The sequence below is a fragment of the Nycticebus coucang genome, chromosome 9 (assembly GCF_027406575.1).
Source record: "Nycticebus coucang isolate mNycCou1 chromosome 9, mNycCou1.pri, whole genome shotgun sequence".
NCBI classification, from domain to species: Eukaryota; Metazoa; Chordata; class Mammalia; order Primates; family Lorisidae; genus Nycticebus; species Nycticebus coucang.
Genome location: NC_069788.1, coordinates 37,658,854 through 37,675,790, shown reverse-complemented (window position 1 = coordinate 37,675,790; position 16,937 = coordinate 37,658,854). Strand labels below are relative to the sequence as shown.

The 16,937-nt window shown below is 39.8% G+C and overlaps 1 protein-coding gene and 1 pseudogene across 5 annotated transcripts in view; both read right to left on the bottom strand.

Moving 5' to 3' along the window:
- Nucleotides 1–14,416, bottom strand: part of USP49 (ubiquitin specific peptidase 49) — a 118,761-nt gene extending 104,345 nt beyond the window's left edge. For 2 of the 5 annotated variants that reach the window (XM_053601961.1, XM_053601966.1), the window contains exons 1-2: nucleotides 12,987–14,051; nucleotides 10,699–10,780 (exon numbers count right to left, since the gene is read on the bottom strand). The gene's annotated coding sequence lies outside the window, so the exon portion shown is untranslated. Of the gene's footprint in view, nucleotides 1–10,698; nucleotides 10,781–12,986; nucleotides 14,052–14,172; nucleotides 14,282–14,366 lie in introns of those variants that run through there. The other 3 variants (XM_053601962.1, XM_053601965.1, XM_053601964.1) reach the window with 3 other exon arrangements.
- Nucleotides 3,411–4,443, bottom strand: LOC128593710 (serine/arginine-rich splicing factor 6-like; annotated as a pseudogene).
- Nucleotides 14,417–16,937: the final 2,521 nt, after the last annotated feature.

Genomic DNA, 16,937 nt, shown 5'->3' with positions numbered 1-16,937 from the left:
AACATTTCTCACCAGATTTCTGTTTTCTAAAAGATTTCACAAGCAGATTGCTGGCTGCCAATGTAGGTGTTGTAGCTAATATGCTCATTATGCCACACTGCTAACAAAAACTGATTAACACGTTCAGTGCAAAGCAACGTGTCTATTCCACATCCCCTGGGCATAGCAAATAACATTTTCCAAAAAAATTACCTCTTCTCTCTTCTTTTAATGTCTCTTAATGAAGTGCCACAAATCTCAAATGTTAATTAGTATATATGATAATACTGGTATAGAAAACTAATAGCTTGTAGAATACCATATGCCTATAAGGCTCTAGAATTATAATACTTCAATATTTCAGATTTTAATACTGTCCAGTATCAAGCAGGAAGATCCAACAGTAAAAAACAGAAGCGGTTGGGCCAACCATCAAAATTACCAGGAAAAAAAGCAAACTACATGATCTCTCTCTCTTTTTTTTTTGGTTTTTGGCCGGGGCTAGGTTTGAACCCGCCACCTCCGGCATATGGGACCAGCGCCCTACTCCTTGAGCCACAGGCGCCACCCCAAACTACATGATCTCTCGATGGGGTCAGTGGAATCATCACCACACATAATAAAGGATAATACATTAATTTATACAGGCTTGCAAAAGATAATGTATTTTTCATTCAAAAAATATTAGCTAACACTGTGCACTTACTACATGCCAGTAACTGTTCTACACAATTTATGTGCATACTTTACTCCTCACAACAACTCAATAGACTTAGGTACTATTAATCATCTCCATTTTACAAATCATTTTTCAAATAAAATTCAGGTTCTCTATTTCTGCCTTTCCTTTAAAACCTCCACCAAGGCCTGGCATGGGTCTTGAGCCTATGTACTTTAAGAGGCTGAGGCAGGAGGATTCCTTGAGCTCAGGAGTTCAAGACCAGCCTGAGCAAGAGTGAGACCCCATCTCTACTAAAAAAGAAAAGAAATGAAAAAAAAAAAATTAGCTGGGTGTTGTGACCAGTGCCTATAGTCCCAGCTATTGGGGAGGCTGAGGCAGGAGGATTGCTTGAACCCAAGAGTCTGAGGTTGCTGTGAGCTAAGCTGATGCCACAGCACTCTAGCCTGGGCAACAGAGTGAGACAATATCTCAAAAACAATCCATCAAACAGAAAAACCTTCCATGAGTGACCTCAACTTCCATTATAACAACCCCTTTCTGTCATTCCAGTCCTCATTTCCTACTCAAAAACCTAACCAATACCTTATGAATAGAACAGTTCTCTCTTATGACCGAGCTCCTTCTCCTCTCTTACTACTACTACAGAAGACTGCTTCATAAAAATGTTCTTAGTTAACACATCCTCACATATTTGTTAAAATTAAACATTTCTAGAAGTATACAGAGCAAAAAGTGAACATCCCCCCCAAAAAAGGACTTTAATCTCAGTCTTTACAGCATATAAAAATAGAAATATTCTATAGATATTGTATTGAATATGGAAAGTTTTTTATAACTTAACAATGAACATCTTTCCACATTACCAAATAGAGATCTATTGCATTCTTTTTTATTTTTTTATTGTTAAATCATAGCTGTGTACATTTATGCAATCAAGAGGTACAATGTGCTGGTTTCATATACAATCTGAAATATTCTCATCAAATTGTTCAACGTAGCCTTCATGGCATTTTCTTAGTTATTGTATATAGACATTTTGTATTCTGTATTTAGTAGGTTTCACCTGTACCCATTCTAAGATGCACCGTAGGTGTGGCCCTACCCATTACCCTCCCTCCACCGGCTCTATTGCATTCTTAACAGCTAAATGGTATTCCATTGGGCAGATTCATTACACATTATTTAATCAGTTAATAAACATTATTTTTTGCTGTAATGAACAGTGCTGTAAAGAAAAACTTTGTAAACATGTTTTCATGCAATTGTACGAATATATGAATGGACAAATCTCTATTCCTAGTATTATTAACTGGGGAATAGAAATTGCTAGGTCATAGGATACACACATTTTAAATTTCAATAGACATTGCTAAAATTTACCTCCAAGAACACATTTCTGCCAATGATGTGTTAGAGTTCCAAATTTCCCACATCCTCATCTATTACTGGCTACCATCAACTTTTTGAATCTGTGTCATTCTAATTAGTGGTAATTATACTTATTCAAGTGATTAAGATTACTGAATTTTCCTAACTGCTAAAACCATTTTCTTCCACCTGGTTTTACTGTAACATTTGGAAAAGGAATAAATTTTGTCCTTTAAAAAAAAAAAAAAAAAGATTACTGAATTTATAGCTTAAATATTTTGACTTTCAGTAGTTGTAACCTAAGCTAAACTACATATGAAGAAAAAAATTCAAGAAGAATATTAACAGTATTAACTAGGGAGACTGGTAATCTTTCACCAATCTGGGATTTTTAGCATGAAACAGAAAATGATACCAACTACAAATGAAACTGATGTCTTCATTTAAACATTCTTACTGTTCACTTGAAATGTTTTGTTATAAGCTTTTTAAGTACACAATACTTCTTGTAATCAAAACTGAAGAATTTATTGCTGGTCTGAAGCTTGCTTTATTTTACATTTAAATAGAATTTACATTTTTCTACAAATAGCAGATAACAATAATTAAAAGAATTTAATAGTGACCTATTCAAATAAGGCAATCACATTGGGAGTAAACTTTTACGTAATTCAAGCTTTATGAAAAGCCAATAAATGGCCAGGTGGGGCAGCTCACACCTGTAATCATAGCACTCTGGGAGGCCAAGGCAGGTGGACTGCTTGAGTTCAGGAGTTCGAGAGACCAGCCTGAGCAAGAGTGAGATCCTGTCTCTACTAAAAATAGAAAATCTAGCCGGGCATTGTGGTAGGCAACTGTAGTCCAGCTACTTGGGAGGCTGAGGCAAAAGGATCAGCGGACTTGAGGTTGCTGCTCGCTATGTTGCCTCAGCACGTTACCCAGGGCGACAGAGTGAGACTCCCGTCTCAAAAAAAAAAAGCAACGTAATTGAAAATTGGATTCTCCCAATAAAGCCTTAAGTAGTCAAAGCTTGAAAGGGTTAATTTAAAATAAGCAAACAAAATAACAACAAAAACCCTATAGCAGATCTTGCTGAAATACTTTTTAAAGAAAACAAAATGAGCTTAATCTTTACAAAAGTTATTTTATCAATCAAAATTATCTTAATTCTACAAAGAAAGGAGAGGGCTTTGACTTTGTGCCATCAATTCCTTACAAACTTACCTTTTTCATCAAATTTGGCCATAAATCAAACTTCTGTGTGTCCCTGTTTCCAAGAGATTCCTCTTGCAGAAGAGGTCAAGTACAAACATGGAAGAGTAACTGCCTAAGCAAGTAGTAAAGTGTTCCTTAACAGTATGAAACAATATGGAGTCCTGGGTTAATCTCTGGAACTCAATCTACACCTTGATCTTGACTTTGAGCCAGATCTAGAACGGGGTCTTAAAGTAGCTCTTTTTGGTGGTGGGGACACAGAATGAACTTTTGACGGTGGAAGAAGTAAAGGTGAATTGGTAGAGACTGGCTCCTTCATCTGGATTTTGACTTTACATCACCTTTTCCATTTTCTTTGGGGAATCCAGTCCTTGACTGAGACCTGCTTCAAGATTTCTCATACTCCTTAGATCTGAATCCGAAAGACCAGGAGCCGCGATCAAATTTGGCTTTAGACTTGCTCTTTGAACTAGATTTCCTGCCTTTTGATGGAGAACGTGACCTGGATCCAGAGGGACTTTTCGAGATGTGACTATGCCTGAGACTCCTACTTTGTGACCTCCTAAATTGAGACCTAGATCTGTTCCCAGAATAAGGCTGCCTATGGCTTGCGCATGGCTTATCTTCACTAAGCCTACTATTACTGCCACCTACTTCGGTACCATCCAGTAGGAACAAAACTCAATTATGCCCTCATTTGTGCGTTCCTTATGATCAACAGCATAGGTTAGTTACCTCACCTGCCTGTCGCATAAAATCCTTTAAATCTTGCCAACTGCAGCCTGGCTTGGTGGCTCATGCCTGTAATCGTAGCACTCTTGGAGGCCGAGGCGGGTGAACTGTTTCAGGAGATCAGACCAGCCTAATATAGCAAGACCTGTCTCTACTAAAAATAGAAAAAATTGGCAAGGCCTACGGACTTCTGCCTCTAGTCCCAGTTACTCCGGAAGCTGAGGCAAGAGGATTGTTCAAATTCACGAGTTTGAGATTGCTGTGCGTTATGATACCAGGGCGACAGAGTGAGACTCTCTTAAAAAGAAAAAATAAATAAATAAAATATATATATATGAAGAGAGAGGGAGAGAGAAACACAGACCTAGATCTGTTCTTTCTATCTATCCATCTATCTATAGCCAAGTACAACGACTAGAAAGGTTTTCTACAATAAGCCCGTACTCTGTACGAACAGGTGGCCCCTATTCGTCTCCGCCCTAAGCCCTCCAGCGCATCTCCACCACTGTGGCTTCCGCGACTGCTGTAGTGCTTCTGGAAATTGTAGCCCAGACGTCCTGTGTAGATGCGCGTGGTACGTCCGTGGCTGGCAGGGGCCCACAAGCTGGCTACTGAACAGCAGACCGGTGAGGGTGTGGGGATGGCGAAAGCTGGAACATGCACCTCACACCATAGCAGCAGCCAAGTCCAGCCACACAATGTACGTAATACATTTTAGAAACATTTCTTTCAGGATCATATTCAATTCCATAGTCATATATTCACTTTCTTCTTTATTTGTACATATAACACGCCTCTCCAATCAGTTCACTCGGATGATACTTTACTTTTTTTTTTTTTTTTGAAGTTTTTGGCTGGGGCTGGGTTTGAACCTGCCACCTACGGCATATGGGGCCGGCGCCCTACTCCTTTGAGCCATAGGCGCCGCCAGATACTTTACTTTTTTATATGCGATGGTATTAGCCTGACCTTTGACCTCTTATGTTACAATAACTGTCTAGCCACCAGCATTCAATATAATTAAGACAGTTGATATAGATGGTTATATATTAGAACATAGGAAAAAGAGTAAGGCTAGGTGTGGTGACTCACTCCTGTAATCCCAGCACTTTCGGAGGCTACCACATTAGAATCACTTGAGGGCAGCAGTTCAAGACCAGTCTGGACAACACAGTAAGATCCCAACTGGGCGTGGTGATGCATGCCTATAGTCCCAACTACTGGAGAGGCTGAGGCAAAAGGATGGCTTGAGCCCAGGAGTTCCAGGTTGCTGCGAGCTACAATGACGCCACAGCACCCTACCCAGGACTCTGTCTCAAAAAAAAAAAAAAAAAAAAATTGTTTTTTTTAATTAGCAGAGCATGGTGGTGCACGTCTGGTAATCACAGCTATTTGAGAGGCTGAAGCAAGAAGATCACTTGAGCCAGGAGCTCAAGAGTGTAGTAAGCTGTGATTGCACCATTACACTCTAGCCTGGGTGACAAAGCAAGACCCTGTATCAAAGGGAAAGAAAAGAAAAAAGAAAAGAAAAAGGAGAGTAGGCTGTAAATGTTAGCAATACCCATCCATAGGGATGTTCTACACATTCTGGTTTATAAAAATAAAACATTAATAAAGCAGCACTTAACTGGTATAAATGCTTACATAAATGAGATGACCTGTTTGTGAATGCTTATTTCCTGTGGAGGACTACATGTTTATGATTACAATGCTATTAACAATGATGGCTGAACTGAGCTATTCACACATTTTCCTACCTGATCTTCTTTGTGGCTACCCCTAGGTAACAATTTTTGTCAAGAAAAATCTAATTAGTTTTCACAGGGACTTTGACCTTATTACCCTGATAAATCAGTATCCACAACTGCAGAAATAAATACCACAAATTATCTAGAAAGGTTTTGCTTCAAAACTGATGTCAGTAAACCTCTATCTACTCTTCCTTTAATTTTCAACTATAATTTATATTCACAAAACTGATTCTTAGAGACTTTCTTTCAAAGTCAAAGCTTTTGCTATTATTTTATTTTTTATTTTTTTTTTTTTTTGCAGTTTTTGGCTGGGGCTGAGTTTGAACCCGCCACCTCCAGTATATAGGGCCAGCGCCTTATCCTTTGAGCCACAGGCACCACTCCTAAGCTTTTGCTATTTTAAAGTGTCCATGTGGCCCATCCAAGGGAGCACATAACAGATCTTACACATCTTTCCGAGCTCAGTGACTGAAAGAAAGAGAATAGAAGGCAGGAAAGAATAGGACATAAATGTGATAAAAATGCTAAAACAAAGGTATAAATTATCTTTTGGTCACTCTCTGCTGCATTTTTCAAAAGCTGACATAACAGTAGGGGCTATCCTTCCTTTGGATAGATATGAGGATCATATAAGAACAGCTTCCTAACTCACTAGCCATGGTGCTACCCTTCCATCCCTCACACAACTTGCTCAGCAAGAGAAGCAAGCAATGTAGGGTTCTAAAGACAATGACTGAAAGCACTGTGTTCTGACGATGGAAGCGAGTAACCAAGACCAGCTTCGTGGGCTCTAAACTATGCCAGACTGCCCTGCTAATCCTCCCCAAATCCCACAATGTTGGGGTGGGGGTGGGGGACAGAATAGAAAACAATCCACAACTGAATCAAGGACAGAAGCTCTAGGTTACAGAAGATCATAATATTCCCATTTGAATGTGGGGAAGAGATGGTGGAGTGGAGAAAGGATATATACAAAAGGCTTTAAAACACATCTTTTAAAACATCACACAAAAATGAATTTTATCCCTGATCCTTCTGATGTGCTAACCAACATCTGCCCCTAATCATTTGCCAGTCCTGGCTGCAGGGAAGGCACAGAGTAGCAGGCATTTTCACACAGTAAGTCTGGAAGACATGCTACTAGAGTGTAAATTACTAATTAGCTCAATAGAAGACAAAGAAAGAAAATACCTGTCACAGAATGTTGTTTACAGCTTGACATATAATAAAAATCAACCCTGAAAATTTGAAGAGAGTGCCTTACTTCCAGACTTCTATTAACATGTGAATAGAAAAGGAACAGTTTTACAGTCTTTAAAAACTGCCCATGTCTCAGAAACAATAATGAACTGCTAGAAAGATGCTTCCCAAATAATTTATAATTTTCTCATCCCTATGAAAGGGAAGTGTTTTTAATTATTACAATCAGCTTTAATAAGGATCTGTATATCACAGCTTTGATGATGGCTTAAAGAGAGGGAGAAAAGGAAAATAAGCCCACAAGTGATGTATTTTATATTTCTCAAAATACAACTAATATTCCTTTCACTTAAACTGACAGGACTTTCTGCATGCCATGCCTTTTTCATATGGACAGGCTATCATTCTAATGAGGACTAGGGATGACTGCAGATGGGGAAGGAGTAAGTTAAATTTCTTTATATGACATAATTGAAAAGACCCCTAAAATTTAGGTTTATTTTGAGGGAAGGTAGGTAATAGAATGTTAAGATATGTCATTCATCCCCTCACCATAAATAAGACATTAAACCTACTTGTATAAATCCTAACCAATGTTCTTTTTTTTTGGAGACAGGGTCTTGCTCTATCTCCTAGGTTAGAGTACAATAGTACAGGGGCATCATCATAGCTTACTGCAACTTCAAATTCCAAGGTTTGAGGGGTCCTCCAGCCTTAGTGTCCTAAGTAGCTGGACTACAGGCGCGCACCACTACACCCACCCAATTTTTCTATTTTTGGTAGAGACAGAGGTCTCAGTCTTGCCCAGACTGGTCTCAAACTTCCTGGACGTGAGCAATCCACCCACCTAAGCCTCCCAAAGTGCTAGGATTACAGGCATGAGCCACCATGCCAGGCCTCAGCCAATGTTCTTAAAGCATCTTGTATTTTTATCTTTTCCAGCTCCTTGAAGCTACATAAGAATCTTCAAACCATATATTTCACCTAAATAATTATTGGTTAGGGTAATGAAAGGCTCATGGTTCCTATTTCCCACACAACAATCATCCATATATCATCAATATCTAGCATGTTCTAAGGACACACCCACATGTAAGCAGATCATGCCATGAGCTGGGGAAGTTCCTAACAGAGGGTTACGATTTTTGCATTCACAGGTGAGAATATACTGAAGGCAGCAGAGCATCAAACTACAAAAAAAAAAATCCATTCTTTATCCAATCTTCAGATTTCTTTGCTTTAAGTGCTGACTAAAATCAAGCATACACCAAACTATGTGATATATTCAAAACCTGCTTCCCTTTTCTCTTTAAAATTAAAGCATTCATATGCACTTTCTTCAATTTTACTTACTTAAAAATGCTCAAAAGTGAGAGAAAATAATAATGCAAACAAGGCAAAATGAAAACAATGGATGGTTTTGAGTAAGCCTATATAGAAGTGCCTTGTATCATTTTTGCAACTTTTCTATAAATTTGAAAAATTGTAACAAAATAAAAAAAATAGAATATTAACAACAGAAGGTCTCTACCAGGTTGTTTTGAGTTTGAAACAATTCATACACTTAGCTAATGCAAATATTTAGTAAATAGTAATTGTTAGGACGTGGCTCACACCTGTAATCCCAGCACTCTGGGAGGCTGAGACAGGTGGACTGCCTGAGGTCACAGGTTAGAGACCAGCCTGAGCCAGAGCAAGACCCTACCTCTAAAAATAGCCCAGCATTGTGGTGGGGGGGGAGCCTATAGTTTCAGATACTTGGGAGGATGAGGCAACAGAATCGCTTGAGCCCAAGAGTTAGAGGTTGTTAGGAGCTATGACAACTCTACCAACGGCAACAAAGTAAGACTCTGTATCAAAAAAAAATAATAATAATTAATTAATTAAATAGTATTGTTGTTTTTTGTTTGTTTTTAACAAATAGATCAATTTATTTAACCGATTAAAGCATACATAATGAGTTCGGCATAATGAGTAGCTCAGCGGCTAGGGCGCCAGTCACATGTACCAGAGCTCGCAGGTTTGAATCCAGCCCAGGCCTGCCAAACAACGACAACCACAACCAAAAAATAGTCAGGCATTGTGGCAGGCACCTGTAGTCCCAGCTACCTGTAGTCCCAACAATTCTCTTGCCTCAGCCTGAGGGAAGAGAATCGCTTAAGCCCAGGAGTTTGAGGTTGCTGTGAACTGTGACACCATGGCACTCTACCGAGGGCAACACAGTAAGACTCTGTCTCAAAAAGATAAAAATAAGCATACACAAACGGGCTCAGCGTCTATAGCTCAGCAGCTAGGGCACCAGCCACATACACCAGAGCTGGCAGGTTTGAATCCAGCCTGGGCCTGCCAAACAATAATAATTACAACCAAAAAAAAAAAAAATAGCTGGGTGTTGTGGTGGACGCCTGTAGTCCCAGCTACTTGGGAGGCTGATGCAAGAGAATCTCTTAAACCCAAGAGTTGGAGGTTGCTGTGAGCTGTGACGCCACAGCACTCTATCCATGGCGACAGCTTGAGACTTTGTCTCAAAAAAGAAAAAGAAAAAAAGCATACACAAATGGCCATAGCATATTACTGAAGCACAAAAAACAGAAGATAGTAATAGGACAGCAGGTTCGAACCTGGCCTGGGCCAGCTAAACAACAATGACAACTGCAACAAAAAAACACAGCTGGGCATTATGGCTGGCGCCTGTAGTCCCAGCTACTTGGGAGTCTGAGGCAAAAGAATCGCTTATATCCAAGAGTTGGAAGTTGCTGTGAGCTGTGATGCTATGGCACTCTACCAACATGATATAGTGAGATTTTTGTCTCAAAAAAAAAAAAAAATGATAGTAATACATTCAACTATATACCTCTTATAGTACATAACAAATACAGAGCCTTTTCCTAGCTAAAAAGATACACAATCTATAATGCAGCAAGGCATTTTTAACTCATTTTGGGTTATTTTATAAATATAATTTTGGAATGAAAAAAATAGAAGGATGTGAGAACTTTGATATAATCTTTACAGTATACATAACCCTAATGGTGTTTGCCCCAGGTTCTCCATCTAGAAAGGAACTGAGAAAAAGTTAATAATGGAACCACAATGATAATTTAAGGGCTGGCAAACAAAACCTGTTTATAGAATTTGAAGAGAAGCATGCTCACGAATGACTTCACAATAGGCAAACAGAGGTAAAATCAGAGCACAGACTCTGCTGGCAAAATGCCAAAGGTGACACTGGGTAGAATTCTACCTTCTAAACAGAAAAAAAGATTAAATGTTTCGCTGGGTTCAGATTTAACAAAAGGCAGTATTATTAGTGCTAAAAAATTATTACCTTACCAAACTAGTAGTTGTAGAAATGTCTGAGTACAACCTTGGGCAAGTCATTTAATCTCAAGGACCTTCTATTTCATCACATACAAAATGAGAATAGTAATAGTACCTACTTCTTAAGATTGTTTTGAGGAATAAATGAGTTCTAATTTGCAAAGTACTTATACCAGTGTCTGCCATAAAAGCATTATACACGGGATAGCTACTATTATTACATTTATGAAGAACCACAGTCTTATGAATACTATACTAAGCAGATATTTTTCACTCAAAAATTGAGAATGGAGTAAGAGGATACAAATACAGCATTAAGTGTACACTGGTTAAAGAGAAGACAGACTCTCCTGGTACAGAAAATAATTAAATAGTAGAAAAGATTATCTACAAAAGTTGCCAAACTACTGTTAAAGATTTATTTTAAAAATAGGATAAATTTTTATCTACCTGGAATGATTTAAGTGGGATATTGACTGAAGTTGCAGGATAAACTAGAGGTCCTTTCAAGGTCTCTTCCCATCCAAAGAATCTACAATTAACAAGGAAAATATTTAATTATGTACAACACACTCACATTTAAATCTGAAAATATAAACTTAAAAGTTTCTTGATTAGCAAATAAGATTATAATCAAAATAAAGTTAAATTAGGTAGAATTTTACTTGATGAATAAATGAAAATAAAGTTTAAATTTACCATGGAAGACTTTATTGATATAGTACTATCAGAATCTTTTAAAATCCATTTTCAGTTTTAGAAATGTCAACTGAGAAATAACCACTCACAATGAGAATGAGCGGCTTAGCACACTATGGCAGCATATAGAAACAAAAGGTGGGACCCAAATGGACCTCTTTCCCTCAGGTGATCGCATAACTGGTATTTTCTACTTCACCAATATCAAGTAAGTCTAAAATAATTTGTATAAAGATGGTAAACTTAAGACAATTACATTATAAAAATGGCAAACCAGGGTGGTGCCTGTAGCTCAAGGGGGTAGGGCACCGGCCCCATATGCCGGAGGTGATGGGTTCAAACCCAACCCCGGCCAAAAACTGCAAAAAAACAAATAAATAAATAAAAATTAAAAAAAAAAAAAGGCAAACCATACACAGAGTACAACCTGCTATTAACCCAGCCCAAACATATCTATGAAGGAAAGGAACATACACATATTTCACAGAAACAAGTGCTTCGTATCAAAAAGTTACTCTTTATCTTGAAAGTGAAATTTTCAAACTAACCTGCTTAAAACTTAGCAGCAAAAATAGTAATTTTTTAAAAATCCTGTTAGATTGTTAAATCAGTCTAATTCCTTTGAACATATGCTTAACAGAATCCAGGAAACAAACCATGTATTAAATATCATACCACTAACAGTAACTAAATCCAAAAAGGGTTAAGTTCTAAATTTATCTATAGTAATAACCGAGGTTTCTGATATCCACAAATCAAAATCTCCTCTTCGCTAACTACTACAAATGCCATAAACCTAATCTTTGCTATTTACACAAACACCGACTGACACAACTTTGTTTTTTCTTTTTTAATTATTTTTTATTAAATCATAACTTTGTACATTGATGCATTTATGGGGTGACACAACTTTGAAAAAAAAGAAAAGGTACCTTTTGGATTGGAATGTACGCTAACGAAATAATTCCAAATAAGATTCTCAGGAGCAGTTTGCTTGTTTTCCCAAGTATTATAGGCTATTATCTGCCATCATTAAACACAAAATATTCATTCACATTCTTAGCTAAATGTAAATATTTAAGAATAAAAATCTTAAAAACAAAATACTAAGTAAGAATAACCTAAATTTTGCCCCAGATTTCTTCCTTTTAATTTCCAAAGTGTCTTAAAAAAAACAAAAACTTCCAGAAAATTAGTATTAATCTGGCCTTCTTTAGTCACAACCATAAAACACAAGAGAGGAGCTGTCCAAAACTCCAGCTGGCAATATTATCTTAGAGACGTTTTTCCATAAAATTACTCATAAATTAACCAAAAAAGTAAGTCTGCCACTCTAAAATTCTCCCTGTCTTTATTCCACTTCATTAAATGGGTGAGTTACTTCAGTATAAAAGGTCCCACACAACTCTAAAGGCAGTTTAGGAGCCAAAGCCTGCAGCCCTTATTTAAAACTCTCCCCCAGTAAATTTCTCTGGTTGGTTATCTGCCTTTCTCTGAAATAATTTCTCAATATTCTCCAGCCACTGAAAACAATTAAGCAGAAACCTGGTTGACTAATGGAAACAAAGATTCTTTTTAGCCCAACAACAGTGCACTCTTCATTGAAAATGAAAATGCTGTAGATTAAACATTGCCCAGCACTTCAGGCATAACATTGCTACAGCACCAAAACTATCACACTACACTATAAACAAACACACTCTTTTTCCTCATTATAACAACACTAGTGAAATGCGAGGTTGTTGCCACCCAGAGTTGATGCTTTATCATTGATATAAAACCAAATCAAATTAAAATTGATCTCATCTCCTCAAAGTAGACAGGAAAGTCGAATTAAAAGCAATGAAAAGTGGAAGTGAAATCAAGATTCCTTGAAGAGAAAAAGAGATTTCTGGAATTTCCCACTTTTAGGGACAAAAGGACTCACAGTTTCAACACACAATTCTCTTCTCAACAAAGAATCCCTTTCTTGCACCCCCCAACATCCCTGCCCTTACTTTTATATTTTTACCCCTGTGTCTAGGAACCCTTTCACTCACCATAGTTCCTCTTCTTCTGCACGAAAAGCTCCCTACACTTGATCCTTCACTATGGCACCTGTGCCCTGATCCTTGCAAACCTTCTGGAGCATCTCCCCACGATATGCACATTTGATTCCCCTGTGCATCTATCCCAGCTCTACATTGATCAGGACTCTCCCAGTTTCCCCTAGCCTCCTCTTCTTCCCTTATGCCCCATCTCATTCTAAATCCTGGGGACCATCTCTTCCTTGTTCCTCCCCATTTGCTTGTAGCTCTGTCTCTTTACCTCAACCGTTTTCACCTCGGATCTTGTTGAACCTCTTCAATTAACATAATCCCCTAGTTACCCTTGCCCCAGACACAAACACTTCTTACACCCTTACTCTAGTCACCTTTCAGCTTTTTTGGTCCCGGAGTTGTCCCATAAACACCCATCTCTCATTTGTTTCCCTTTGCCCTTCCACCATACTCTTATTCCTGACTATCCCTGGTTCTAGTCCAGGTTCTCATTCGCTCTTCCTCACTTTGCAGGAATTCACACCCACTGCCCACCTAACCCATACCCTTCTCAGAACCTCAAAAGCAGTTCCCACCACATCGCTGGTTCTAGTCCTTCAGCTCATCTCGCTCTGCACTAGTTCACACCCTTGTCACGTCTGGCTCTTAATCACTCCTCTCTCCTCCCAACTATTACCCCAGCTCTGCCTCTCCTCGTCTTCCACTTCCAACTCTTACCCAGTACCCCTTACCCCAACACCATCCCCTACAAAGCTTTCCCTTCAAACCCCAGCTCTTCACACCTAACCCCAGGATCCCTCTTCCAAACCCTGGTTTTCCTAACCTCATTCCCTGCCCGGCTTCCCTTAACGCCCAACCTGATTTTTGCCTCTTTCCTACCTCCTTGGCTGGCTTCACTCCTCTCCCTGGCTTCTAACCCTTTCTCCCCTTAATCCTCTTCATCTCATTCTCAGCCCGGTTCCCCTCAACCGCCCCCAAGCTTTCCTTCCCCTCTTCCTTCGAGGCTTTTAACCCAAATCTAGTAGCCGCCCTCTCAGCCAAAATAAAGCGCTCTCGCGCCCCTACTCCCGGCTCTCGCCTCCGCCGCCCCCGCCCCGGGCGCCCCCAGCCCGCCGGCGCCGCGGTCCCGCCCCCTGCCGCCGCTACTCCCGCCCGCGAGGCGCGCGCCGCCTTTGTCGCCCCTCACCCGGTGTGTGAGGATTTTGCTTCTTTAAAGGGGAGGGCTAGTGTGCCGAAGACTCCTGTCCCCGCCTCCGAGTCTTAGAATGGGCTCCCAGGCCGTTGAGGCCTCTCCAGTCCCAGTCCCCCCACTCCCTGGAGCCACCCCCTCCGCCGCCTGCCCACCTCCTCCGCCCCCTCCCCCAGCCCCCCTCTATTTACCGCCATCATCAGCACGCGCGAGCTGTCACTAGGGCGCGAGACAACCGAACACGGCCCCGCCTCCTGCCTATCTATTGGCCCGCCCGCAGGAGCCCCGCCCCTCGGGCCCCGCATTGCGCCAACGGCGCAACACTGGGCCCCGACCCCAGCACTGACACCGTCTCTGAGGGTTCGCGCCGAAGGCGCAAAATTTAGGGTCAGCCACGAACGCGCGGCCGTTTAGAGCCTGGCGTAAGGGGCGGCGGCGTAGAGGAGCATTGTGAATCGCCGGTCGAAGTTTGGTTGAAGCACAGGAGGGTAAATAAGAAGGCTTCCAGACAAAGAAACTCTTAAAGGTACAGTCTTATGTCTGTTCCTCCTCCTTAAAGGGCCAGAGACTCTCTCGAGCCCATCTCTACTCCTTCTCCCCAGCCTTTCATCCCGGGTAACTGTAAAGGAATTTGACAGAATTTTCCCCCGTACTGTTTCTGGTTCACCTTTAACATAGCTTGCCAGTGCAAAAGGGCAAAACCTTTCGCACTATCCCATCTATATGTTTGTGTGTTCTGTCAGACTTAATTTTAACTGTGTTGTTCCTAAAGAGCAGCCTGCGATCCAAGGGGTTTCCAGAAGCAGCGTTTGCAAAAGTTACTATTGGCTCCCAGACAGGCGAGCACGTGTCAGACTTTTGCCATTGATGACCTAGGTGGGGATTCAACTGTTTATTGGAAATACCCACCAAGGAGGAGGATCGCTGTCATGAAATGTTCAGCAGATTCAGAAGAGCCAGACTGAGTTTGGTAATGGCTCTGAGGACTTCTAAAGAAATGGGAATGGAGACCATACGGAAGCAGCATAGCCGCCTAGTTCTACAGAAAGAGCAGTGTCCCTGGTGCACTGTCTTGACATGCTGGGGGAGGTCACTCAAAATAAGAGCAACACTGTTTCAACACTCGACACTCGTTTAAGGCTTACAATTAAATATAAGGACAAGTAAAAGAAATATGCATTATCAGCATTAGTAGTGGCTCTAGGCTACACACCTGTAAATATGAAATAGGGAAGCACAAAAGCCAAAGACCAAACACACACACACACACACACACACACACACACACACACACACACACACAGGAAAGAAGAAACTACAATGCCTGGAGCTAAGCACAGTGATGGCAATTAAACGAGTATTTTAAGGAAGTTTGACAGGAGAGATGCGGAGTTGTTACGTTTAGTTTGTCCTGTGGTTCAAAGGCTGAGTGAGATCCAAAACTTAGCACTCCCTTTGTTGTGTATCACCTTTAACATCATTCTTTTTAAGGAATTCTTACATTATAACTTCTTAATTATCTATCTTCTTCCCTTACTCTCTAATCTCCAAGAAAATTATTGGAGAAGAAAGTCTATCTTATTCAGTGTTAGTTCCATACCAAGGTGTTTTTGATGAGTGAAGAATTTGGGAGCCACTTAAAACTTCTGATAGAAGGGGTGCTGTCAAAACAGCAATCCAGAAGGGAAAGACTGTCAGAGCTGTGAGCATAAATTAGATCAGTGGTTCTCACTAGCCTGAGAAGCCCTAGGGATCCCTGGGACCCTTTGGCAGGAGGTGGGAGATGGTAATAAAGACATTATCTGCCTTGTCAGTGTGATGACATTTGCATTGATGACACAAAAGTAACAAAGAGTAAAATCACAGCTGCCCTAGCACAAACCCAGGCTATAGCATCAAGTGGTAGTAGCAGTCAAGGTATTCATCACTGCCAGAATAAAAATACCTGCTTCACTTAGAAGGTCTTTAATGAGGCACTAAAAATTATTTGTTTTACTTAAGTACACATTTTAAATATTATTATTCTAAATTAATTGGATGTATATATGCATAAAGCACGTGTTAGTACAATGTTTATCTTGAGGAAAAGTACCTATGCAATTTTTTGAGTTTTACACTGAATTAATAATGGCTTTTGTCACAGAACACCATTTTTACTTGAAAGAACAGCTAACAGATAAGGTGCAGTTACTCACAGGGTATTTCACAGACATTTTCTTGAAAATAAAGTGGAGCCTGACAGTATTATCAGCAATGATAAACGTAAGCATTCAAGCAAAACTTAGGATTTTTCAAAACTTGTATCTCCCATGTGAGCTTGACTGCTTCTCAAATCTTTTCTAATAAGACTAAGTATATTAACAACATGACTCTTTGATATTATATAATGTGTGAACATTTAGGAGATCTGCAGTATTTTCAAAATGGCCAATCATGCTACAAAATCACACATTACTAAAAGATCCATTCAAAGTATAAAATAAATCAATAAATATTATGTAAGAGTACAAAAATTTCACTGATATAGTTTGAGATTCCACATTGCAATTAACTTTTAGAAGCGTTCTTAGTATCAGAGAATATCCAAGAATATCCACAATGATCTGAAAAGATAATTTATACACCCTCCTCTTTCCCAATACACATCTGTGTGCGGCTGGATGTTTTTCATATTCTTCAACCAAAGCAACATATTGCAACAGAGTGAATGGAAAAGTATATGACTATCCAACTGTCTTCTATTATGCCAGACCTTTAAAAGA